General features: G+C 42.2%; 1 protein-coding gene across 1 annotated transcript in view; it reads right to left on the bottom strand.

Moving 5' to 3' along the window:
- NFE2L2 (nuclear factor, erythroid 2 like 2) overlaps positions 1-24950 on the bottom strand; it is a 78676-nt gene extending 53726 nt beyond the window's left edge. Inside the window, exon 1 of the mRNA XM_043894862.1 lies at positions 24931-24950. The gene's annotated coding sequence lies outside the window, so the exon portion shown is untranslated. The remainder of the gene's footprint in view (positions 1-24930) is intronic.
- Positions 24951-25265: the final 315 nt, after the last annotated feature.

Genomic DNA, 25265 nt, shown 5'->3' with positions numbered 1-25265 from the left:
CACAAGGGACATCCTTATACTAAAAAATTATTCTCTGTTTATGTGAAATTCAGACTCAGCTGGGTGCCCCGTATTTTGCTCTACTAAATCTGGCAACTCTCATCACGGCTAATCCTCCACTTGTGCTTCCCCTCCTCCTCTAGTATGCCTGCCTGGAGAATCCCATGACAGAGGAGCCTGGGTGGGCTACAGTCCATGGAGTCGCAAAGAGTCGGACATGACTGAGCAATAAAAACAACAGCAGTGCTTCCCATCCTCTCCCCCAATTTCAAAATCCCTCCACTGGCATTAAGTTCACTAAAGTGTTAAGACAACTCAAAAGGGGTATTAACTATACAGGTCTTAGTTAGGAGTCACTTTTGTGGCCTTGGCCTCTGACTTCAACTTCCGTTAACAGTGAGTAGTTTTTCCTATCGGTAAATTTATTCTGTGGCACCAAGAAAGACATTTCAGTGGCAATGGAGAACAAGAGTGGGGCATAAAAAAAAGTAGATCTCAGCAGGTGTCTGTAGGAATGGGAGGTGGGGTATCTAGGAGTAACTTAAAGGAATGCTGGCAGGAAAGAGAATGTTGAAGCTAACTTGGACCATCTGACAATTTTGCCTGACTTGGATCTGTGCCTTACTCCTTCCTTGCCTCCCCCTTTCCTTCTCCTTTTTGTCTAACATGCACTCAGCCCCAGGTGCTCTGACAGTAAAGAATCTGCCTGCATTGTGGAAGACCAAGGTTTGATCCCTGGGTGGGAAAGATCCCATAGAGGAGGTCATGGCAACCCACTCCAGTATTCTTGCCTGGAGAATCCCGTGGATCGCGGAGCCTGGCAGACTACAGTCCATGGGGTCACAAAGCGTCGGATATGACTGAGCGACTTTCACTCACATCCTCAGGGGCAGGGCATGAGCTGTGTGCCAGCAGAATAGAAAGCAGGAGAGCTGGTGAAGGAAACAGCTATCAAGCAACCAAGGGCTGGGGGCAAAATAGGCCAGGAGAAGTAAAACCAAGAAATATTTAAAAATTAGGGGCTTGACATTTAAGGAAAAAGTCCAAAGTTAGCCAAGAATAACTGCTTATTGCAGGATTCAAAACCTCTGAGTGACACAACTTCTGAAAGCGGAAGCGGTGGTAGCACGGGGCACCCTGCTGACCCATCTCCCTTCCCCGCGCACTTCTCCATTCCATCCTCCAGGCAGCCACACAGAGCACGGACGAAACGCAGTGGCCCTCTCCTGCCGGCGCTGTGAACCGCACGGCTGAGGCCGACCCAGTGGCCCTCTCTATGAAGTCAATAAACTGAACCACAGCCTTCTTTTCTGAGACTGACTCAACCCGACCGGCCTTCCCAAACGCAGCGGCCCAAGAGGTTAAGAGTTCAGTCAGTCATGAGGCAGACACCACCTTACCTCACAGGACCGCTCCCATGTGGTGTCCAAGTTCATGGCGACAGCAGACTGACTCTTCAGGGGAGCCGGCCTGGGTCAGACTGTGCCCTGTGAGTTTGTGTTGGCTGACACTACCCCCCACCCCAGGCTTTTTGAGCTGAACCAAGCAACGGTGCAACCCTCGCTGGAAGGCCCTGTGCACACGTCTGACTTGCCCAGGGAAGCTGAAGAGTTTGGGGCTTCCAAGTGAGGAGAGTGGCCCATCTCATCATGGTTTGTCCAGGACTTGCCCTGTTTAAGCAGAGCAAGTCTCACACTCCAGCAAACCCCTCAGTCTGAGGCAAAATGTGGCCACTCTGCAATCAAGACCGCCAAAGCTTGGGTACCTGTATATCAGTTACCATGGCTGTAAAAGGCTGGGGTTGGCCAATACAGCTTCTAATGTTTCCGTTGCATCTAATAGTCCATGATTCACCCTCAGGCTCCTGACCTTAAGCATCAGCTCCAAACAAAATTTACTCGATCCAAGCCCTGAGTTCATGTAATCTGAAGATAAACTAGTCATCAGGGTGTTAACAGGAGAGGTTGAGCAGAATTTAACAATGGCTCTAGGAGGAAGGCATATGGTCGGAGCTGAGTGGTTCTAACGGTGGGAGTTCAGCTTGGGAAATGGGATATCCGGCTCTGTGCCATCCTGAGAGGAAGATATATTTAGGCAGGTAGTTTGGAAGCACCGGCCTGACAGAGTTGATCTGATAGGCTGATTTCAGCTTCACAGTAAGAACAATAGCCACAGGCAGACCAGTCTTGTCTGTCTCCAGCTAACTTTCACACTATGACATGAATAAGTCAGTAGTTGAAACCACAGACTAGAGAAGAAAGGAAATAGTCTGCTGATAGACCATTTTTAATGCACCTGCTCAGAGCCCCGTTCTGCCATCTGAAATACAGATATGCAGCTATAATTTGGGGGGTAGGTAAGAGTTCAAACTCTGGGATCACAACCTACTAACTAGGCAAGTATTAGGCTGAATCATATGAAGCTGCTGAAGTTAGACCTTTTTTGACCTGTAAAAACAGGAATTCCATGTGGTTCAGGTAATAACTTATTATCTCTTTCCCTTGGTTTCCTCGTGTGTTGCAGAGGCACCAACTTTGAGGGATTGCAGAGAGAAGACAGGGAGGTCTTCAGACAGCCCCTCGCTCACACCCACTTCCTAGTGATTCCACTTTATGGCTCCACCTCCACCTCTGCCACTACTGGTGAAAAAGCATGCAAGGCCCGTCAGCTGAACCCTGGGAGACCCAGCCTGGTTCCAGGACACCTGACACCACACACCAAAGCAGACTGATCACTTTAGCTGAGTGTAAAACTTCATTCTCATCCCAGGGTTCAGAAAGAAGAATAAGGTTCATACCACAGATTTTTCAGGTCATTCTGAGAACGGAAGGTTTTGCTTTTTCTCTCACGACAGAACTATCAGTTCCAAAGCCTAGCAAAGGGCTTCAATGATGGGGTTTTGCTGTAATAAAACTGGGCCCCACCTTTAGCCTTACATCTGTGTTTGTAGCAACCACATAAGGCAGCCATCCTATTCAATTTTGTTATACACGCACACAAAAGCAGACATTGGGAAGTGTATGCGAAACAAATGAAATAGTCTCATCATTATCAGAGTACAAAAGAAAGTTACAGTAAATTTCTTCTCTCAATAACTAACAGGAAGCAATAAAAGGAGAGGAAACATAAAACATTTTGCTGTGGTATTATTGTCATAATTAAATAAAATTTATTAACTTAAGCAAATTCACTTGGCTTTTTATAGTTTCAGGAATCTAGGAAATAGCTTCCTTACATATAATGAGGAAGTGCATCCCTAGGTCTCTTAATATGCTTCTTCCCTATACCACTCCTGTGTTTTATCTGTGGTTTTTTTTTTTTTTTTTTTCTGAGCTCATTCCCTTGATGTAAAGCAATCTCTTCACATAAGAATAGAGAACACTACAATCCTGAGGTCAAATGACAGCTAGGGGAGACTTCGGACTCCAAAACCAGCATTTCCCTACTGTCTTGATACCATAGACACAAAATCACAAATCTAAAAAAAGAAAACAACCTTGTGCCTGGCTTGGTTTAAATTCTCTCTCAAGCAGGCCTTTTAACTGTGAGAAAGTTCAAATTCTCAACATGTGTTAACAAAAGGTGTTCACAACAGAACGCCTGGCTGTGCCCAACATTGCTTTGCTCTGTGAATTAATTGTTTCTTGGTGACAAAGGCTGAGCTCTGGAACTTCTGGGTATGGCTTGGCAGGGCATTTTTGCTTGGCGTGGCTCTCCTAAGTGGGTAGAAAAGGCTTGGTTGGGCACCTGGGATTCTGTAGCCAGTAATTACACTACAATTGTTACTGTGTATCACCGAAACTTCAGCTTTTGACCAGAAGCCAAGTGTACTCTAAAACAAACATCTTTTGAAAGCCTCATGTGTTTTGAAATGATTTTAAAATCCACTTCGCAAATAAGATTTGGTACAAGTCAGATTTTTTTTTTTTTTAAATGATGCTTTGCTTTCAGGCCACATTTCTTTGCCTGGCAGTTGATCTGACTTCTGCAGCTCTTACAAGTGATCCTTCCACGTAAGTCATCTTCATGCTTCCTTTTCGCTTCATCATTGTGGACATACTGTACAATGACATGTCCTCCCAGGAGGAGGACAGATTTACTCTAGGGTGCATGCTCATAACTGAGGTAGGGGAAGTGAAGTGATAAATATTTAAACACACAGAGAAACACATCACCTTTTCCACATTTAGAAGCCTAGAGAATCATCTATAGACAACCTTTCATCTATAGACAACCCAGCTGTGGGTCTTACTCTGAGACCAGGTCCTCAATTCTTAAGTGAAAACTTGATCACCAAGATCCCTGGATCAATCTTTTGAGGGTGAATTCATAGAGGAAGGGAAATGGTGCATTTAAAGACCAATCAGGCAGGAAAGGGTTTAACCTGCTAGTTCCCAAATTTAACAACTCTCATCAGTACTTCTTCCCCTCACTGTTAGTTTCAGGAAAATGACACAGAGACTTCACCTCACAAGGACCTGGTGAAGTTACATGTGATACACATGTGATAGTGAAATGGTTTCTTTCTTGGTATTCCCCTGTCCCCACCTCCATGCCTTGGACAGCAGGCCCTTCATTTCATTGCCTCAAGGTAAGAGAATGATGTGACAGCATACAGAGCAAAATCAGAAGTAAAAACTTCTCTGAGTTATGCTTTGTGTTATAAAAGCCCTCAGAGGACTGGAGAGGATCAAGGCGTGCAGCCAAAGTGATTCAGAAGAAAAAGGCCTGGGGACAGTGGGGTTTCCGTGGAAGATGAGAAACACTTCCCTTTGCTGGGTGGGAGGAGAGATGGATGAAAACTGAGACAGCAAAGGCCCAGTGGGTCCTTCCCTCCTCCCTTCCCCTCTTTCCTCAGAAAGGCACAAGCCTGGGGAGATATCAGCTATAGGGTGTGGGCTTGCAAAACTTCTCAGACCCTGGAGTGACCCCAAAGTAGCAGGGAGCTGCTGGACATGTGTGGGTTGTGTGGACAGGAAGGAGGCACAGATGCATCTTTATTAGTAGGGAGACTAGCAGGAACTGTAATCATCTGGATTGACGCCTCCTCCAAGAGCTGATTTGAGGAACAAATAGATCCCCCAGTACCTTGGCACTAACCCCTGCACCCCCGCCACGTCCCAACCCAAACCTAGACACACCTTCAAAGACGGACAGATACTAAAATGATGGGACTCATTGCTGACACCTTCCAAGAGAGAGCAGGGGCTTAAAGAATAAATTAGGCTGATTTATGGTAAAATTAAAATGTATTTTCTGCCCACTTAACCCTGTGCCTCATCTAGTGTGAGCTGCTGGGGTAGATGGGATGGTGAAGAGGAGAGGCCGCCGACCTGAGAGACAGCTCTGTCCCAATTGTTGTTCAGTCCCTCAGCCATGTCTAACCCTCTGCGACCCCGTGGACTGGGGCACGCCAGGCTTCCCTGTCCTTCGCTATCTCCTGGAGCTTACTCAAACTCACGTCCATTGAGTCGACGAACTTCCGTCCTCAAGTAGTATATACTTTGGACAAGGCATGTGACTATTCTGGCTCTTGAGGTCCTCAGTCTATAAACCGTGTATAACAACACTTGTCCTGACCACTCACAGCGCCATTGTGAGAAACGGGATGCTGCACACGGGTGTCACAGAATACAGTGACAAGCGAGGAGGCAGATTAAACGGTATCGAATGTAAAGCACAATTAGAAGAAAAGTACTATATAACTCAACTTGGAGAAACTTGCAGGAAAGACTGGCTAGATAGTCATCAATTTCATTTTCTCTTCCTGGCACACAAAGACAACATTTCCCGGCTCCCTTGCAGTTAGGATGGGGCCCTGTGTTTGGATTCTGCCAGTAGGATGTGACAGAAGTAGTGGCCAGTGCCTGTAGACCTAGTGACAACCTTTAACGTACTCTCTTCTCCCTTGGGGGCAACTGTTGAGGCCAAACGTCAAAGCTGATGGCATTTTAAGATGAAAGGAACCTGAATCACCACTTAGAGGAATCTAAGTGGTGGGGACCTCTCCCTACACTGAATTGTGATATAAGATGTAAACTTTTATCATGTTGAGTCAATAAAATTTTGAGCTTCCCAGGTGACACTCGTGTTAAAGAACCCTAATGCCTGCCAATGCAGGAGACATAAGAGACTGGGATTCGATCTCTGGGTCAGAAAGATCCCCTGGAGGAGGGCATGGCAACCTAGTCCAGTATTCTTGCCTGGAGAACCACATAGACAGAGGAGCCTGGCGGGCTACAGTCCACAGGATCACAAAGAGTCAGACACGACTGAAGTGACTTAGCAGACATGCCATAATATTCTGGGTTGTATATTAGTGCAGCCTATCAAGCCTCTCCTGACTGGCATAGTAATAGAATAATAGGATAACAATATAATATAAACAGTATTATACATACACACATATCACATATATATTATGAGATGTCTCAAGGCATGAAGAAGTAGCTCAGTCTGTATCTTCCCTTCCATGTTACACAGAACAGAAAAGTTCAGTTTGTGCCATTCTTGGGCAAAGATGTTACAAGTTACAATGCCATTACAGTCTATCGCTTTCTCAGTGGAAGCTGATTCATCTGTAAACCTGCAGGAAAGCTCCCACATGGAACTGATAGACCCCCGGCCCTCTGCACCTCCTCATTACAGCTGCTAAGGTTTTACCTTGCATGACAGCTGCCCGGTCTTAGCTGGAAGACAGTCCCCCTCCTTCCTTAGCTCATATTCTCCATGGACACTCAGCATTTTAACCAGGAGGACCCAGGAGATGCTCTTGGATCCAGGCAAGGAGGAAATCTGTTCTATAGGGAGCACAGCTGTTACAAAACATCTCAAAGCAGTAGGTTTTATTTGTTTGCTTATTGTTATCTCCGTTCCCCAAACACTTTCAGCATGCACACATTTGTAGCTTAACTTCTGCTCAAGTCACCAAAGCAGGAGGTACTATCAACTGTACTCAAAGACTAAAACTTCACTGCAGCCCTGGAGAATGTCCCACAGTAGACAGTGGGACAGTGATACTTTCCCCAGAAACCACACTCTCTTTGTCCAGGGCTGGCAAGACAGCCCCGTTATCTTGGAAGGTCCTGGGCTCCAAATTTCCTCTGTCTCAGGCCTGACTGCCACCTCCTTTTTTGGTAAGGCTTTCTTCTAATGCCTTTGACCAGTGGGAAAGATCTTTAAGGAGGGCTGGGTCTTTCATTCCTTACCAAAGACTATAATCCTTTGGACCAGTTAGCTGGCTTTGACCCATGTCAGAGAATTCTGCCCAGTGGGCATGTAGACTTGGGCCACTGGTCATATAGGGTGAACGAGGAACCATGAATACAGTGGGAAATTAGTCGGCATAATTGAATGAAATCTCAAAGCTCCTGTCCTACTGAAGGCAGGTAAGTGCAGCTGTATCATAATCTTTGAACAAATGGTACTGATCTTCAGAAAAAGAAAGCATTAATACATTTTTCTAGATATTATTGTTATTATTATTGATCTACTATGAATTGGTAACCTGAAGGGTAAAGATACTTTGCATGCATGTGAGCTAATTCACTTCAGTTGTGTTGGACTCTTTGCCACCCTATGGACCAAAGCCTGACAGGCCCCTCTGTCCATGGGGTTCTCCAGGCAAGAATACTGGAGCGGGTTGCCATGCCCTCCTCCAGGGGATCTTCCCAACCCAGGGATCGAACCCACATCTCTCATGTCTCCTGCATTGGCAGGCACACTAATGGCACCCGGGAAGCCCCAAAGATATTTTAACTGTTTTTAATTTTTGTTTTCTTTAATAAACACTTAAAAAGATAATATGTGCTTATTGTGGTAAATTTGTTAAATACAGAAAGGTATACAAAACGTTTTAATAACATCTCTCAGCATCTGCCTTGGGATATAGTGAGTCATGTACATGTCCACCTCCTTTCAACACTGTATATTTCTTGAGGAAAGAAATCATAGACAGCATTTCTTCATCTTTGTGTAACCCATAACATCTCACCCCAGGGCCTATAATCCCATAGAATAGAACACAATAAATATTTGTGGAATGAGTATCATTCAATGAATTTGGGAAAATTGGTATTCTCACTTACTTTTATAGACCAGAGTCTCCACAGTTGTAAACAAAATAAAAAAAAAAGCCCAGAGATAAACCTACACACCTATGGTCTCCTAGTCTATGACACAGGAGGCAAGAATACACAATGGAGGAAAAAACAGTCTCTTCAATAAATGGTGCTGGGAAAACTGGACAGCTACATGTAAAAGAATGGGATTACAACCCTCCCTAAGACCATCCACAAAAATAAACTCAAAATGGATTAAAGACCTAAATGTAAGACTGGACACTACAAACTCTTAGAGGAAAACATAAGAACAACACTCTTTGACATAAATCACAGCAAGCGCTTTTTTGACCCGCTTCCTAGAGTATGAAAATGAAAGCAAAAATAAACAATTGGGACCTGATTAAATTTAAAGGGTTTTGCATAGCAAAGGAAACCATATACAAGATGAAAAGACAACCCTCAGAGTGAGAGAAAATATTTGCAAATGAAACAACAAAGGATTAATCTCCAAAATAATAGAAACAGCTCGTGCAGCTCAGTGTCAAAAAACAAACCAACCAAGCAAATAATGAGCAGAAGGCCTAAACAGGTATTTCTTCAAGGGAGACATACAGAGAGCCAAGAGGCACATGAAAAGACGCTCAACTCACTGGTTATTAGAGAAATGCAAATCAAAACTACAATGAGGTACCACTTAACACCAGTCAGAATGGCCATTGTCAAGAAAGCAGCAAACAACAAATGTTGGAGAGGGTGAAGACAAAGGGGAACCCTCCTATACTGGTGGCAGGAATATAAATTGATACAGCCTCTACGGAGAAAGTATGGAGGTTCCTTAAAAAACTAAAAATAGAAGTACTATCATGACCCAGCAATTCCACTACTGGGTATATACCCTGAGAAAACCATAATTCAAAAAGACACGTGCACCCCAATGTTCACTGCAGCACTATTTACAGTAGCCAGCACATAGAAGCAACCTAAATGTCCATCAACAGATCAATGAATAAAGAAGATGTGGTGCATATATACAGTGGAATATTACCCAGCCATTAAAAAGAGTGAAACTGGGTCATTTGTAGAGATGTGGATGGGCCTAAGAGACTGTCATACAGAGTGAAGTAAGTTAGAAAGATAAAAAGAAATATTGTATATTTATACATGTGTAATCTGGAAAAATGGTACAGATGAACCTGTTCGCAGGGCAGGAATAGAGACAGACATAGAGAACAGATGTGTGGACATGGGAGGGATACATTTGGGGGATTGGGACTGACACATATACACTACCACGTGTAAACTAGGTAGCTAGTGGGAAGCTGCTGTGTATCACAGGCAACTCAGCTCAGTACTCTGCAGTGACCTAGACAGATGGGATTTGAGAAGGGGTGGGAGAAAGCTCCAAGAGGGAGGGGACTTGTGTATACATATGGCTGACTCACGTCTTTGTACAGCAGAGACTAACACAATATTATAAGGCAACTATGTGTATGTGTGTGTGTGTTAGTTGCTCAGTCGTGTCTGACTCTTTGTGAGCCCATGGACTGTAGCCCACCAGGCTCTTCTGTCCATGGAATTCTCCAGCCAAGAATACTGGCGTGGGCTGCCATTCTTTTCTCCAGGAGATTTTCCTGACCCAGGGGTTTAAAAATAAAAAGATACATGTAAAAAAGAGTATCTACACCCAGGTGGCACATGACTGCGGTTTCTGAAGTCACACAGGCATGGTCTGGAATCCATCTCTGATCTCACTGTGTCCCCAGGCAAGTTATTTCAATGTTCTGAGTCTCTTGTTTGATGGACTGACCTCATTCCTGGACTCAAGCTGATGGAATGGTTACTACTTGAAACATTGATGCCTGGAGGTGTCCCAATTTTAGCATTGAAAATCCCACTCCTTGGAAAACTCCTCAATCTCAGGCAACCAGGAAGGTTGGTCATCCTACAGAAAAGGAGGACAAATCACACACTGGCTCTTAAAGCTTTTGTGCAGAAGCAAAATGCAAAACCTCTGTTTCAGTAAGCCAATCAATTCACATGGCCATAGAGAACTCTGAGGGGTAGAGTAGGGCCATCCTTCTATATTCTGGGGAGGAAACCTGGAAATATTTACTTGCCAGCTCTAATGACCACCACACCTGCTTCACCCTTCTCACCTTCATTGGGGTTTACAGTCTGCTTAGACTGACATTCAGCTCTAGCACCTGATCTTAGCACAGTTACTGTCAATAGATTCTCCCTCCCCACACTTCACTCCAAGAATGGCAGTTGGTAGTAAGGTGGGCCGTGGATGCCAAAGACAGAATCGGCTTCTCCTTCAGTGACATCCATTCATTCATTTATTGATTAGTGGATTCATTGACTAGACAAATGCTGATTGAACCCCTATTTTGTCAGAGATGTGCTATGTGATATGACGCGATCTTCAGTACAAAATATTTAAGCCCCAGAAATGGTGAGCTGGTAAAATTAGGTTTTTACTGTGCTATTTACAGATCTCATTTTCTCTATTAAATTATTTTGGGGATAATATATTTTCTCTCCTGCTTCTTCTCAGTGTTCATTAGAGATGGAATTTGTAGGCCTAAAGTAAGTAACACTACTAAAGTGCTCAACCTGATAAGCTCATACCTGCTCAGCCAAGGAGCATTGCTCATCCATGGTTCTGCCTCCTGGGTTAGGTGCAGGTTTTAGGGGAGGGGACAGGACTTAAAAGTGGGACACTGTGATGCTCTTACATATGTGTTAGTCCCTGCAACTTGATTTCATGCTGTCAGTGTACCATTCACCATTCCCAGATGCAAATGGCTGTTTCCAAAGGTCTAGGTCAATCACCTGGGGAGCACTGAAACACTTGTGCCCAGGCCTCATCCAAAAGCAATTAAATCAGAATCTCCAGGGTGAGGTGAGACTCAGACATTGATATTTGTAGTGTTTAATATTTAAATGTTTAATGTTTCGCAGGCAAAGACACTGGCCTAGGACCACAGCTCTAAAATTTAAACATATATCAGAATCACCTGGAGGACTTATTAAACCATATCAACTGGGTTCCCCTCACAGAATTTGTGATTCAGTTGGTCTGGGGTGTGGCCTGAGAATCTGTATTTCTAACAAGTTCCCAGATGATAATGATGCTGCCTCTTGGAGACAACATTTTGTGAACCACTGGTCTAGGAGACCCTCAGCATTCAGAACAGCCTAATGGAATGGGGATGGGCTAGTGGCAGGGAGGCCTATTCTAGATGTTTGTTACCTCTGAAGGATCTGGTCGGGTTGCACTGTGAGGAATCTCTATAAGAAAGAGGTGAAATAGCAAGGCCTGGTAGATAGTTGCGAGGTTTAAGTGAAATAAGGTATTATACCAAGCCCTTAGTTTGAAAGCGGCCACAAGCAAGCACTCAAACAATGCTAACCTGCAGTGCTAAACCATCGTTCCCCAGAAACCCAGGAGTGAACTGGACCATCAGAGGAGGATCTGAAACCTCCATACCTCCCACAAGTCTTCCTTCTCTTCTTACCCCATCTCTTTTAAGATATTTTTTGAAAAGGCAATAAACATTTATGATTTAAAATAAAGAATTGTTCAAAAGGATGAGAAGTAATTTTGCCTCTCTCAGATCTCTAATTCTCCCATTCTGCCCATCAGAGATAAGTACTAGTTCAACTTTCTTATATATGCCTCTAGAGGCATTTTTTTGTAGACAAAACTATAAGCAAGTGTGTGTGTCCACCTCTTTTTAAAAAGTATTAATGATAGCATGCTATACACACTGTTTGTACAATCTTTTTTTAAATATACATCCTCATGCAAATGTTTTTTACTTAAGACTGTATCTTGGGGATGATGGTGGAGATTTAATTACTCAGTTGCGTCCAACTCTTACGACCCCATGGACTGTAGCCTACCAGGCTCCTCTCTACATGGGATTCTCCAGGCAAGAATACTGAAGTAGGTTGCCATTTCCTTCTCCAGGGGATATTCCCGATCCAGGAACTGAACCTGGGTCTGCTGAATTGTAGGCAGATTCTTTATCGACTCAGCCATGAAGGAAGCCCTATTTTGGAGCTAGTTTCATGTTAATGCATATAAATCTGCATTATTCTTTTTCATGAGACTGCATCATCCCACTGCAACTATGTACTATAAATTACTTAACCAGTTTTCTATAAATGGATGTTTAGTTGTCTTTTTCTTTTTGCCATCATAATCATTCAAACAGCCAAACAGATCTATCAGGTAAGTTCATTAAGGTAAAACTGTTAGATCAAGAGTGTATCCAATTTCCCTTTTGATCCAAACTGCCAAACTCCCTGGCTTAGTAGCAAAGGTTTTGCTGTCAGGCTGTGTGCATTCAGCCACTGGCTTAGACACTTACTACTTATGTAACCTGAGGCAAATGACTCTACACCCCTGTGCCTCCGTTTCCTCATTCCAGAATGATGAGAGAAGCAGTTCTTCCCTCACAGGGCTGTTACAAGGACTAAAGAGAGAACAGCTGTGAAAGGACAACAAAGCAAGTTCTTGGTAACTCTGACACAAAACAAAAAATAAAAAGTCAGAGCAGGACTTCCCTGGTGGTGCAGTGGATAAAAATCCGCCTGCCGATGCAGGGGACACATGTTCAATCCCTGACCTGGGAAGATTCCACATGCCTCGGAGCACTGAAGCCCATGAGCCACAACTACCGAGCCTGCGAACTGCAGCTACTGAAGCCCGTGTGGCTACAGCCTTTGGTCCACAACAAGAAAGCCACTGCGATGAGAAACCTGTGCACCACAATGAAGAGTAGCCCCTGCTTGCTGCAACTAGAGAAAGCAACAAAGACCCAGTGCAGCCAAAAAGAAACAAAATTTGTTTGAAAAGTGAGAACAAGACAAGTAGAGTCCCTGAGACCATGATGGGTAACCCAGATTATCCCATTTTGGTTGGGCTTCTGCTTCTGTGGGGCACCAGAGGTTCCCAATGAACCCATATTTGGCCTACAAGTAGGTTGCACTGATGGGACTTGTGTTAGAGGGTGTGACATCCCAGTGGGTCAAGGCAATTTCACAAGGAACTATGTGACTTCCCTGAGGATCAGGCCCTTGCCATTGCTTTGGGTCCTGTCACAGCAGCTAACACAGATTAAGTGCTGGGTTCCAAAAGGATGATGTGCCAAGAGTGAGATTTAATGCTGATGACAGGTGTAGGAGGCTTACTTGAGGAAACCGACACTGCGGGAAGTGAAGCGACTTGTTTAAGATTACACAAAAAGAATGATTCAGGTGGAGCCAGCATAGTAGAAAGCATTGTCTTTGAATTGTGCACAACAGTCCTCCTGCCCCCTTGCCCGCTTCTCATTTAAGGCATGGTGTTGGCCATGTAAAAAAATGGTGATGATAACGATGATGCCTGTGACAACAGCAGTTAACTAACATGAATTGAATCCTGTGGGCTAGGCGCTGTGCTAAGCACTTTATACAGATTATTTTGTTTAATTTACTCGGCCACAGGGTTGAGTGTGCACTCTGTGCCAGCTGCTCTTCTAAGCACCTTATATATTCAGATTCACGTCATTGTCAGGACCATCTCCTGAGGTAGGTACTTATCCTATCTCCATTTTTCAGATGATGAACTGAGGGATAGAGAGATTAGTTAACCTCCAAAAAGCTAGTGAATAGTGGAGTCGCAGTTCTGACCCACATATTCTGGGTTTTTTTTTTTTTTTTTGCTTGTCTTTTTAAAACTTCTGGTGCAGGAGGTTATATTAATCACACTCCTTAATCTATAGTTCGCTCTCCTCATCGGTCTCTCTAAGGGCCTCTCATTTTCTTTGGGCCTCCCCCCACCCTCCTCCCTTTTCTTAGAAGCAACCATTCTACTATACTTAATATGTACCTTGTTTCTGTGAGTTGTTGCAAAATATTTCTTGTAACACAGGTTGTGTTATGTCATGTGCAGCTTCTTATTTACTCTTCTAAGGGCAGTAAAAGCTTGTGCCATCATTGTGTAAGATCGCTGCCACTACAGACTGCCCCCAAATGCTTGAACTACCATACTAGAAAAGTTAGCTTACACTCTGCTCTCTCTGGGCTTCCCTCATAGCTCAGTTGGTAAAGAATCTGCCTGCAGTGCAGGAGACCCGGGTTCGATTCCTGGGTTGGGAAGATCCCCTGGAGAAGGAAATGGCAACCCACTGCAGTATTCTTGCCTGGAGAATCCCATGGACAGAGGAGCCTGGTGGGCTACAGTCCATGGGGTCGCAAGATCGGACACGACTTAGCGACTAAACAACCACCACCACCACCGCTCTCTCTGCTGATAAGCATGAGCCAGTAAGTGAGGCTGAGAGCATGGAAATCCTGCAGTCTTCGTTCCATTTCCAGCTAACACATTTGGGTTACTATAATTACAATAGATCTGGGAAGGTCAGCAGGATAAAAGGATAAACTAGAGATGGATGGATGTCCAAAAGTTGGTTAGGAGTCTGACCTCCCTTACCTTCAACAGTTCCCCTATTTGGGGGGGGGGTCATCCCAAATAACAACAGACCATATAAACATGATGGGCTTGCCATAAAATTGGCTTAGGGCAAGTTCCCTAGCCTTGCACTTCCAACCAGATTATCACCCCAAGTCTCTGCAGAGGACTGGGTCCATCTGCACTAGAGCTTTAGTAAACCACCTAATTCACATATCCAAGTCAATTCTCGAAGGAAAAAAAAATGCTATTCTAAAACTAGAGGTGTAATTAAATGTGTTCAAACCAATAGTTATCCCAAACTCAGACTCATTTGCAGCAAAAAGCATTTCCACCATTCCCTAGTGTTCAAAAATTCCACTTGCCTCTTTGCCACACTGACCAGATCCCATTTCTCTCCTCCTCCCGCTACCTACATCACTTTCTTTCTTGTCATCAGGCCTTTTATTGGTTGAATTGTGTCCCCTCAAAGAGAAATGGTAAAGTCCTAACCAGTAGTACCTCTGAATGTGTCCTTATCCATAAAAAGGGTCATTGCGGGAGTAACCAATTAAGATAAGGTCATTAATCCAATATGACTGGTGTCCTTATAAGAAGGCCATGCCAACACACAGAGAAACATGGAGAACACCATGTAAAAATGGAGGCAGAGATTGGAGAGCTGTATCGACAGCCAAGAACACTTAGGAATGTCAACCATCACCAGAAGCTAGGAAAGAGGCACACAGTCCTTAGAAGGAACCAGCCTTGCACACACCATGACTTCTAACCTCCAGAACTGGAGGAGCATACATTTCTTATTGTCTTAAACCACCCAGCTTGTGGCACTGAGTTATGGAAACCCTATAAAACCAACCTTGGAAAGCCCTTTCTAAGTCTGCAATCCATAGGGAGACATTCCAGCAAAGCTGTGGCCAGCACCTCTGGTTCCATCATTCCTACCTTCCCCATGAGATCCTGCTGATCTCAACTCTAGCTGGGACACACTATCTAATTTTTTAGCTCCTATCCACAGCTATTAAGGTGATAGTGCAATTTAATGAATTGGTTCTGTTGCAGAGTCATTCTCTCCTTTTCCCCAATATAAGTCCCAAGGATTCACCCTTGACAGTCTTTTGACCCTCTTTCTACTCTCCCTTGGTAACTTAACTCAGTCTCTGGTTTTTCCATCTACTGGTATAATGTCACAGGTCATCTGAAAATCTTCCTAGCTCTGAGCTTTTCTCTCTAGGTCTACATTTCTAGTTGCCTCCTGGACATCACTATCCAATCATCTCACTACTTTAAATTCCATATGTCAATGAATGAACTCATTGAGTCTCTCCCTCCAGACCTGCTAGGTCCTTACTTTTATCTTCCCACTCACCCAAGCCAGAGAGCCCCTCCTTGCCTTCCATACATAACACAAGTCAAACTCAGTGAATTTTAACCACCTAATACCTTGTATCTGCAAGGGATGTGACCAAAAAATATGTAAGGCATTACAGCTACTCTTGGCTACTGCTCCATAGTTCTTGCAGCTTTTATTGGTCCTCTCTGTGGTATTCACAGGTCGTGATGATTTTTTTTTTTTTTTTTGGCTGAACCTCTGTGGTATCCAACAGGTCATGACTTCAGGCTCATAATTTTTCAGTTGGTCACTTCATTCATTTTCTGGCATTCCAGTCTTATCTCCATTTACTTAGTGGTTAATGGCTGCAAACATGCATTTCAGAGTTTTGAAAGACTATGACATGATAGACTACCATGACTATTATTAGTAGGATAATTCCCAATGTCTGGAGTGTACCTCAGAGCCATGATCCCCAAGACTAAACCAGTGAAAATCAAGTAAGTCAAAGAAAGGACTGGATGAAGGAGTCACCCTTTCAGCCAACTGGCTTGCTTAGTGTTTGTATGTAAATGAGTTTCAAATTCCCCAGAAGTGTTAATTTAGGTGCAGCAGGTGGTACTGGCCACAGAACAGATACCTCCTTGTCCAGCTAAAAGATAAACAAAGGCTATACTATTATTAAGAGCAACTTCAGAAAGAAAGTCTAAGGACTGTTGTTGGGGAGCTATTTCTTTAGCAGTAGACTCCACAGTACTTTCAAGAGTTAAGGAGAGGTTCCTGATCAGGCCTCATTCACATTTACTCTTAAATAGGGTAGTAGGAACCTGCCAAAGGAAGAGAATTCTGAATCATGAAAAATGCCTGGTCGGTCCTTTCTAATCTGAGAATGTAAAATTCAGGGGAGTTGACTGGTGAGGTGTCTCAGTTTAATTGTGGACAGTCAGAGGCATGGTTAGATAACCTAGGGCATCCCAGGTGGCTCAGTGGTAAAGAATCCGCCCGCTAAAGTAGGAGACATGGGTTCGATCCCTGGGTCAGGAAGATCCCCTGGAGTAGGGAATGCCAACCTGCTCCAGTATTCTTCCCTGGAAAATTTCATGGACAGAGGAGCCTGGCAGGCTGCCTTCCATGGCGTCACAAAGGCTCGGACACAACTGAGCGCACACACGATGCACAATTAGATAACCTAGGAGGCATTTTCCCAGTTACATGCTAGCCATCTAGGCGTCCATAGGCTGAAGGAGAATGATAACCACTACAGACAAAGATAAATCTTTTGGGGGCCCAAACCACTTTCCCTAAAGTGGAACTGTTAATGGATTCATTTGCAGACGTCGTTTCACTTGCCCATTCAAACCAGGGGTCAGTCATGTTTCCAGTGCATTCAGGAACTAAATCTCCTAGTCTGAAATAAAAAGTTGTTCCAAATTCTAGATACACTCCTTAGCAATGGCCCAGGAGATGTGGACAATCCTGTTATCTTTCTAGGCAAATGCCAGCGTAAGGAAAAGAAGAAGAAAGAGTTTAATGTTAAGGTATGATGTCTTGATCAAGCACCTTGAGAGGAAATCAAGCTAGCGCCATGCTGGCTACCTCTCTTCCCAATCAATTTGACTTAAAGATCTCACAACTGAAGATTTCTTCAGCAGTGAGATGCCTTCCTAAGGTTTAAATCCCTGAAGTCTGGCTATAGTTAGGAAGATCTGGTATAGTCTCTTCCAAGGAGATTCAAGAGCATTCTATGTTCTCAGTGATTCCAAATCAGAAAAAGGGAAGAAAATTGGAAATGTAGCAAGATACTTGAGGTAACTACAAGAGTTTAGAATCCAGACTAGTTTATATGCCTAAAGATAGTTAACAGAACTAGAATCTAATAGCTACAAACATAATTTTTCTCTCTACAAGTTCCCCCATTAAAAACAGATAATCACAGTAAAACTAATTTGTTTGCATTAAACTTGGCCTGTAAGTGCAGTGAGAACAATGACTGACCATGTAAGCTTTGGTCAAATCTGAGTCCATGTGTATCTGTCTCAAATATGACATTCCAGTCAAAGCCTTGGTAATATAGCCAATGTTTCCAATTGTGTTCTGTTACTAGGAGAACAGATTCATACTGAACTTATGCAAATAACTAACTCTATTGTCAAGGAACAATACTCAAGGATTTTCTAATTACGGAAGGGATCAGATAGGGAGAAAAAGTAAACATTTCATCTGTGTTTACAAAGGTATCCTTTACCAAATTGCTGAATGTCATGTTCAGATGAAAAGGAAAGATTTCCTTAAATCTGGAAAAATGAAACATTAAGGAACCAACGTTTTAAACAGAAAGTCCTAAAAAAATTATAATCATCTTCCTCAGTTCATTCAGTTCCATGTAATTAACACTTGTTTTGCTTAAATCCAGTTTTTCTATTAGTTCCGGAGTTCTCACTCAGTTCAGTTTTATGATCTTCAAGTTAATAGAAACCTGCACTTGTTAAAGTCCTTTACATGAATCTCCTTTAAGATGAAGCACTTTTGCAAGAACATTTTTACAAAAGCATCACAGTAAAACCATAACTCTGTAAATGGTAAAGGACTTTAAAATGGGCATGGTTAAAAATGATTTTAAAAACAGATAAAAAGATCTGATGAAAATTCATTACAATGTTATTGACAAGGAAATTCAGTTATTTCTGTGACATATACATTTTAAGATATAATTGTGACTGATTACGTTAGACCAGAACCTATCAGATTTCCAGGAATTTAGCTCAATTTCAGGAACACATACAAACATATAGAAGAAAGTTTAATATTACTTCTTATTTGACAACGCTTCCTATGTAATTGGGCTTCCTTGATGGCTCGGATAGTAAAGAATCTGTCTGCAATGCTGGAGACCCAGGTTCAATCCCTGGGTAGGGAAGATCTCCTGGAGAAGGGTTTGGTAACCCACTCCAATATTTTTGCCTGGAAAATCCCATGGACAGAGGAATCTGGTGAGCTATAGTCCATGGGGTCGTAAAGAGTTGGACACGACTGAATGACTAACACTTTCACTCTCCCATGTAATTAAACATATCAAATAAGTCTAATTAGTTTAACTTATCGGGTCACAGGGCTTTCCTGGTAGCTCAAGTGGTAAAGAATCCACCTGCAATGCAGGAGCTCCTGGTTTGATTCCTGGGTTGGGAAGTTGCCCTGAAAAAGGGATAGACTACCTACTCCAGTATTCTTGGGCTTCCCTGGAGACTCACATGGGAAAGAATGTGCCTGCAATGCAGGAGACCTGGGTTTGATCACTGCATTGGGAAGAGCCCCTGGGGGAGGGCATGGCAGCCCACTCCAGTATTCTTGCCTGGGGAATCCCTATGGACAGAGGAGCCTGGTGGGCTATAGTCTGTGGGGTTGCAAAGAGTGGAAACAACTGGGCTACTATGCACAGCACAGCATGGGGTCACAAAGAGTCCCAGAGACACCCCCCCCACCCCCCCCACCCCGGGAAATCCTAAAGTTAGTTATAAATCAAAACACTTTATTTAGAATTTGCCTTGGGGAAGTTTGTAAACAAATATAAAAAGATTTTAAAACAATTGGTCATAAAAGGATCATAGGTCACTGAAATAAGAGCCATTTTACCATAGCAACAAAGACTTTGAATGCAAATTCAGGAAGGTACATAGTTCTGAGCAAAACTTTGCTTTTTTAATAGCAAGAAGACTAGGTTTACTCAAGTAATCAAAGACCTGAAAAAAACAACAAACACAGGAAATTATTTTGATAAAACATAGAATCTTTGTTTTCTAGGCAGACCACTTAAAAGGTTAAGCAAAACTTTTGTTTACAATGTCTTACTAAGAGCAGACTAATAATCCAAAACAACCTGTCCTTTCAAGAGTGAGAAAACCAGATTTTAATATTGTACCAGCTTACCTTTGATATTAAAACTCATTGACTTAAATAAATTCATTTTGATCTTAGCCAGCCTGACCACACCTAAAATTCTTTTCCCAAGATTCTTTTCCCACAAACCTATAATTTGTTCTGCATTTTTTCTCTTTCCCATTGTGAAATAACTAGTCTCTAATCAGGACAAAGTTCCTTTCTTTTTCCTCAACATAAATGCACCTCCATTCCTTTTACCTTCTTTTATAGAAAACATGTTTCCTACTTTCCTTGCAATGAAGATGTTTCCCTTATTATTTTTGGTAGCTTTTGTTGTTATCGTTCAGTTGCTAAGTCATGTCTGACTCTTTCCAACCCCATGGACTGCAGCACTCCAGGCTCCTCTGTCCTTCACCATCTCCCAGAGTTTGCTCAAACTTATGCCCATGGAGTTAGTGATGCTATCTATCTCATCCTCTGCCACTTTCTTCTCTTTTTGCTTTCAATCTTTCCCAGCATCAAGGTCTTTTCCACTGAGTTGGCTATTTGTGTCAGGTGGTCAAAGTATTGGAGCTTCAACTTCAGCATTGGTCCTTTCAGTGAATATTCAGGGTTGATTTCCTTTAGGATGGACTGATTTGATCTCCTTGCTGTCCAAGGGACTCTGAAGAGTCTTCTCCAGCACCACAGTTCGAAGCATCAATTCTTTGGCTTTCAACTTTCTTTATTGTCCAACTCTCATGTCTGTACATAACTTCTGGAACAACCCCATAGCTTTGACTATATGGACATTTGTCGGCAAAGTGATGTGGCTTTTTTTTTTTAATATGCTGTCTAGGTTTGTCATAGCTTTTCTTCCAAGGAGCAAGTGTCTTATCTACAGTGATTTTGGAGCTCAACAAAATAAAATCTGTCACTAGTAGCTTTAATTGTATATATAGGCTTCCCAGGTGGTGCTAGTGGTAAAGAACCGCCTGCCAATGCAGGAGACATAAGAGATGCAGGTTCAATCTCTGGGTCGGGAAGATCCCCTGGAAGAGGGCAAGGCAAACCATTCCAGTACTCTTGCCTGTAGAATCCCATGGACAGAGGAGTCTGGCAGGCTGGAGTCCTTAGGGTTGCACTGAAGCGATATAGCGCACACATGCGCGTGCACACACACACACAAAACAATTGTGAACTGTTATATTAGCATTCTATGCTTTGACAAATTTATGGATACTTTTTTATGATTTCTAGAAACATATGCTTTCTCATAGTAAATTTTTCATTGTGACATGAAACATGTTTACTAATAAATCCAAGTATCTTTAGTTCCTCTGGGAAAGGAAGCAAAAGTAAAAAGGCTTGTGTTTAGTAATTAATGTTTTAGTATTTTATCTCATTTGGGAGTGATCTAGGTACACAATGACTGTCCATCATTTAATTTAATTTAGCAAAACTTTAAGGTTTCAGTATACCAAAAAGGTTTGTAGAAACTAGCTTAAAAGTTCACCTAAAATCTTCTATCCTGTTTATATCTATTAAATTCACTTATTTTCAATAATTATGTTTAGACTACCCACAAAAATTTCATGAGACATTAGACAAAGTCAGCCATCATCCCAAGTTATTTTTCTTGCTGACAAACTGTGTAAGAAAAACTACATGAACTTATTTGACCAAGAAACCCAAGTATAGGATTGGCCAACAAGATCAAACTTTAATGGAATAAAGTATGCCTGCATTATTTTAATGCTGATAATTCTGAAGACATACCTATTTCAATTAACCCAACAAACTTAAACTAGTTTTTATTTACCAAAGATTATCTCAGATCATGTGAACTTGAAAAGCATTTGGGTTAGTTTCCATTATATTTTTGAGAGTTTTAGGAATCCTTAATTCATATAAGTGCTTAATTCTCTTTAAGCCAAGTAGAGTGCTTTCACAAATTAATTTTGGTTCTACCATCCAAAGGTGGAAAATACTACACATCTATTACACACACACACAAACATATAAACAGATAAAAACAGGGATCTTACAGCTTCTATTTTAAAATTACTGCCATGGAGCAGGTAATAACACAAAACTCACTAGTTATAAAAGCAGTTGGATCAATGCTTTCCAATAGATGAAATAAGTTAAGCTTATCTGTTCAGATGGCTAGAGCTGTTTACTCATATTTGTGGAGAAGACATGTAAGAGATTTTTCATTTGTCTAAGTTCAAAATGACCATCTCTTCCACTTCTTTTTTTTTTGTTTGTTTGTTTTAATGAGAATCACTTCCCTGAAGTTGATATTTTAAAGAAATGATCTAACTAAGAGTTCCTGGAGCATTTCTGGTTTTGCCAAGATTCATAAGAAAATGACAGTTGTTTTTAACTCCTAAAGGAATGGGTTGCAACTTAAATGACATCATAGGTGCTCCACCCATTTTTAGAAGGTTTTTCTTTTACTTTGTGTACACAGTTTTATCTTAGCTTAGTGGAGGAGACCTAGAAAAATTCCTATCAGGGTCTGAATGTCAGCTTTCAGCCTGGCCAATTTCTGTCCACAGAGCTACTTCAAAATTCTTCTAAATATCTTGTCCATTGTCAGCCAGGACAAACAGTAAATATTTCTGGAAGTGCTGAACAACTCCTTTGCTATCTCCAAAGAAAATGCAAAAGACGTTTTATTTTTCTTTTTATTGGGTACTGCAGACAGATCTGGGAAAGCTGACTCTGGTTAGAATTCTCACCCTTAGTTGGCTTGTATCAGTCTTTTCAGGACCACATCTGCAGGCTTTGAGAAGGGATTAAAGTAGAGAGTGTAGCTTCAGTATCCACAAGAATTTGGCAAGGTTTTCCATTAATTTTAGTTTTCCTTGGCTGTTTAAGGGAATAACGTAACAATTCACCAGAAAAGCCCCCGGAGTCTCATCAACTCTGGGAGGGACCCATACAGGGACCCTCCTTTGAGGGTCGATGTAAGGACATTCATATCTACAAATCAGCTGAATATTATGCAGAGGCTTGTTTGAGGACATTTTCTTTTCCAGGGTCCCAGTTGCTTACAACTGAGACATCTACCCATGAGTTAGCATTTTAATGATGGACTCCAAGAAGACTGTGATGTAGGGGCCCAGGCATTATTTTAGGTGACTGACATTATTTCAGGTGACTGACCTTGGAGCTGCTATGACTTTAAAGCCAACAGCTTGGTGGATTTTTGTTTACAATCTTGTTCCAAAGTCCTTTTAAAGTGTTTAGCTACAGTCATGAGTTCAGTCCAATGCGGAGCTAGCCTCCCATCCCCATTTTTTTGGTTTGTTTGTTTTGGTCTTTTTATTAATCCACTAACCTCAGGACATAACCTATTTACAAATAGTGTAGCTAGAGCAAGTTGGGTGACTTCATCCCTTGAATGAAACCCAGAAACCTGTAGGAGGAGAGCTTTCAGATGAGCTCTAAAGTCAGCCATAGACTCATCTTTTTTCTCTTTTTTTGGTTGCATGTTTGAATAACAGACCAGGGAAGACTCTAGGATTGGCTCTCAAAAGATCAGTTTCTACTTTGAGAGCATTTTCTGCTCCACTGGAGACCATGTTGAAGATTGAGGATCTCAAATTATGCATCCTCAGGGTTTTGCATTTTGCTTCCTTCATTTTTGTGCTTCCTCAGATTCTACCAGCATGTGCACAAGCTGATAAAGATCTGTCAAACCAGGGACTCTAAATTCTTCAAGACTTCTGAAGTGGTTTCTTTTTATATCCTCTCTGGGTTTAGGAAATTCTTTAAGTACTGCCCTTCATTCAGTGTTTGACTGATACATGAGAAGAATTGCCTACAACCCTGGGAGGTTTTATTTTAAACTGCTTAATAACCTCTTTAGAATGGAAAGGCAGGGGGTGGGGTTGCGGTGGCTCAAGAGGGAGGGGATGGATATATGCTCACCATGGATATGTAGACTTAAGCTGATTCATACTGTTGTACAGCATAAACCAACACAACATTGTAAAACAATTATCCTCCAATTAAACAAACAAGAGTGGAAAGGCAGTTCAGACAGAGAATTAGTGGAATGTGAATACTCAGGTAAATGAAAATAGAAAGGAGCAGTAGGAGCCATGTTACTCATACTATCTTTTATTTTAGGACCTCTTGTGTCTTTTATTTTTTATTGGCCTTTCCAACGAATCTTTCGATGAAGCTCCTTTGGAATCGTGAAGGCTTTTGGAGGCCCCTGCATATCAGTTAAAATAGGTATCTCATTATATTTAATTTGGCAATCCTAGCTTTCAAATGTACTTCTTAAATGAATGATCTGATCTAACAGGAACATTTCCCATTATGGCCACAGGAATCCTAGCTTGTTTCTGGTAAGATTTTGCCATTTTTGTAAATATCTACAGCTTCCAGGTCCATAGTTCTTAGCCATAAAATAAGCAGGTGTGCTGAAAGGTGGTGTGCTTAATGCTTTAGAATTTGAGTTAGTAATTAACTTTTAATTTTATTATTTTAAAAAACAATGATTACTTTAAATTATTTATTTATGTATTTATTGAGCTAGCTTTTGGAGTCAAACTAATACTAAAAAGGGATGTGCTGCTTAGGAGGGAACTATGGTGTTTCACGGTGTCCTTCATTGCATAACAACGTTCTTGATGTTTTCTGGTGACCTAGTCTCAGTCTACACAGTCTGTGGTGAACTCATCCTAAAATCGGAGACGCAGAGTTTGGTGAGAAGGGCTCTAACAGCTTCTAAGTGTTCAATCCATGCTCACCAATTTTATGCTTCTAAGATCTTTATCCGCAATAGCCTTTCATTTAAAACAAAACAAATATGTGCCCCTTAGTATACCAAGCAGTAACCAAAGAGACGTTACTGCAGACTGGCCAATAGACGGCGCTGTGCACGCGGCCAGCCATTCCCAGCGTGGCGTTGGGGCTGCGAAGAGAATTGAAACAAAAGACCTCAAAGAATGGGGATTGCAAACTGATTTCAAAGAAACGGGAAACTGCAAATTAAACTGCCAAGAGTTCCCAGCGTGGAATGTGGTCACAAAACCAAGGGCTAAGATTCCCAAACAAATGAGGAGTTGAAAACTGAACCAAGGCCTAGGTTCTGGGTGGAACTGTCTGCTAGCTTAAACTGACCTGCCCTGGACTGGAAAGTTAATTAAATCAGGAGCTTTATCCAAAGAAACCGAAAGCAACCCAGAGGAACTTACTGATGACCTTCGGAAATGACGAAGAAGACAGAAAACTCAGTGGGTTTGTGGAGTACCATGCCTCTGTCCCCTGTTGTTCCTGAAGCCATCGGAAGTTCACTTCAAATCCCACTGCTGCCACCAAATCTGTTAAAAGACAAAATTCAACTAAGTTTTATAGGTCTTACTGACTTTGTTCAATGACCCATGAATTGGTAGCATCCTATGTAGCATATATAAAGATGCTATACACAATGAAGGGCTTTTATAAGCAGAAGTGGGCAGGACAAGGCAAGATCAGATTTCCTTATCTTTCTCTGAGAGGATGGAAGGGGTCTCTAAGGCAGATTACCTCA

Source organism: Cervus elaphus, chromosome 33 (genome assembly GCF_910594005.1).
Source record: "Cervus elaphus chromosome 33, mCerEla1.1, whole genome shotgun sequence".
Lineage (NCBI taxonomy): Eukaryota > Metazoa > Chordata > Mammalia > Artiodactyla > Cervidae > Cervus > Cervus elaphus.
This window is presented reverse-complemented; position numbering and strand designations above follow the sequence as displayed.